We start from the raw sequence: 2,974 nt of genomic DNA, 5'->3' as shown, positions 1-2,974 counted from the left end.
TCATATTATAGTTCAAGCGAAACTAGTTAAAAACTAGTCAGGCAGAGTCTGCAGGACCATCTCAACTTGAGACTCCTTATCAATCACAGCTCCAAGGACCTCCAGTTCATTCAGAAGACTCATCATCTTCAGAACATGGTCCCTGACCGATGATCCTTCAGCCATTTTCGTGTTCAAAAGGGCTTTCATGGTTGTCTGCTTAGCTGCGCGATTTTGCTCACCGAGCATCTCTTTGAGACTTTCGAGCATATCATAAGCAGACCCCATGGACTGATGTTGATGTTGCGAAACATTCGCCATAGAGGCAAGAATGTAACATCGCGCCATTTCATCATCCTTAACCCATTTGTCATAGGCCTTAACCTGATCATCCGTAGCATTTTCTGGTTTTTCTGGGCACTCCTCAGAGATTAAAATTTGTAACCTTCAGCAGTTAGGACAATATCAAGGTTCCTTTTCCAGTCAACATAATTTGGTCCTTCTAGCTTGTTTTGGTTCAAAATTGAGGTAAGTGGGTTGAATGAAGACATGGTTAATCTGGGAGATATTCACATTAAATAGATCATTAGTTATGTATTAAGAATGATTAAATTCAAAATTACACATTAGACATATAACCATGCTCAGTGAACAGTTAGATTTGTTAAGAAAACTTAACTATTCATGCAAAATACATGAGTGATGTCAGATATTAACCCCAAAAATTTAAACAGGACCAACTCAGATGGAGAGTAAACTGTTAATTTAAGATAGGTAAATATCACTTTTTATAAAACTCTAGTTTCATTCTAAAACCTTGAACACTTTTGCTTTTGGGTGGGCAAGAACAATACAACTCTAGGGTTGTTAACAGGAGAAACCTGTCTCCTTTTTATACACGAAATTAAGCCCTAAAAATAGGCTCAAAAACGTGTGGAGTAGGATTCCATAAGTAGAATCCTACTCCAACTCAAAAAGGTAACTTTTCTCCTAAGCTACTTTTTACCCAAGTTTGTCCAGGTTATTACTAGGTATAGTAGGACCACAGAAATAATAAGAGGCTACTAATGATAGTACTAATTTGAAGTAGGCAAGAATTAGATCATACTATAATTAATTGCAATTTATTCCACTAAAAAATTGCAATTGAACTCCTCAATATGAATTTCAAAAATTCATCAACACTTATTTTAACTCCCCATGTTAAGATTTCAAATACCAGTTAATTAAATTAAATCACTGAACATTTAATTCAATCAACTAATTAAATCCTTTATAATTCCGCTTAAACTATCTCATGTGACGGATACAAAATCCACCGGCCGGGTTTTCACATGAAACTTATAACCTTATATAAAGGGGTATTATCAAACCCAAAAACCAAGTCATGGATTCTATCAACTAATTATTATTCACAAATGTTATTTGTTATTGTCCAATTTGTTAGGCATATACTAACTCTAAATAGAGTCGTACCTTTTGATAAATCAAAACAATAAATAAATTACATTGATCATAATAATTATATCAAGATTAGGAGTATTAGCTCATTTAATGAATTAGTGAAAGTGTTTTATATGTATTCAGTACAAAAACACCTTTTCTCTACTTGGTCCGTTCAATATACACTGAGTATACTAGCACAAGAAGTAGGAGTAGACTTACTCCCATAATCAAGACAAATTATACAATAATCTTGTGCTACCATCATCAAGATATTTTGTCCGATAATATCTTCGATTGTGAACATAGTTTATTAATTATGAGAACCAACAATTTAATCTTCTGTGTATGAGCTAAGACTCCATACACTAAATTGTCTACTACATAATCAAAAGGACACATATGTTACAAATAATCTATTTAAAATAGTGCTTTATTGAATTGAATAAATTAAATAAACAATTGTTTCATAAAGAACAAAATATAATACTATGTCTAAACCGCATGGCTAATAGTATATCCCAACAATCTCCCACTTAGACTCATAACCATGCGTCTAATATTTTAACACCCATTCCTACTACATGCTTGTCAAAAATCTTCTTTGTCAAGCTCTATGTAAACGGGTCTGCCAAATTATCCTCCGACGCAATCTTCAACACTCTTGCATCACCTCTTTGTGTTATGTCCCGAATTAAGTGATATTTACGCTCAATATTCTTACTTCTTTTATGGCTTCTTGGTTCCTTCGAGTTTGCAACTGCACCACTATTGTCACAATAAAGTACAATTGGTGCTTGATTCGAAGGAACCACATTAAGCTCTTTCAGAAAGTTCCTGAGCCAAACAACCTCTTTGGCTGCTTCAGATGCAGCCACATATTCGGCTTCCATGGTGGAATCAGCAACACACGATTGGTTGATGCTCCTCAAACTTATGGCTCCACCTCCCAAAGTAAAAACATATCATGAGGTAGATTTTCTAGAGTCTCTATCCGACTGGAAATCTGAATCAATATAGCCAATGGGTGCAAGATCACCTGAGTGATACACCAACATATAATCCTTAGTCCTTTTCAGGTACTTGATTATATGCTTAACAGCAGTCCAGTGTTCTCGACCAGGGTTAGACTGAAATCTGCTAACCATGCCAACGGCAAAGCAAATATCAGGTCTAGTACATAGCATTGCATACATAAGACTCCCTACAGGAGAAGCATAAGGGACCGCCTTCATCTTTTCTATCTCATTAGTCGTTTTTGGGGAGTGATCTCTTGACAGAGAGATTCCATGCCTAAAGGGGAGAAACCCTTTCTTGGAATCTTGCATGCTAAACCTGGTGAGAATAGTATCAATATAAAGTGCTTGGGACAAGCCTATTATCCTTTGCTTGCGATCTCGCATAAGCTTGATCCCAAGGATATGTGCTGCCTGCCCAAGTCTTTCATATCGAAACGTGAGGACAACCATTCCTTTACTGAATTCAACATGCTCACATTGTTTCCTATGAGCAAAATATCATCTACGTACAAGACCAAAAATGTAACTTTATC

This window comes from Nicotiana attenuata, unplaced genomic scaffold (genome assembly GCF_001879085.1).
Source record: "Nicotiana attenuata strain UT unplaced genomic scaffold, NIATTr2, whole genome shotgun sequence".
Lineage (NCBI taxonomy): Eukaryota > Viridiplantae > Streptophyta > Magnoliopsida > Solanales > Solanaceae > Nicotiana > Nicotiana attenuata.
This window is presented reverse-complemented; position numbering follows the sequence as displayed.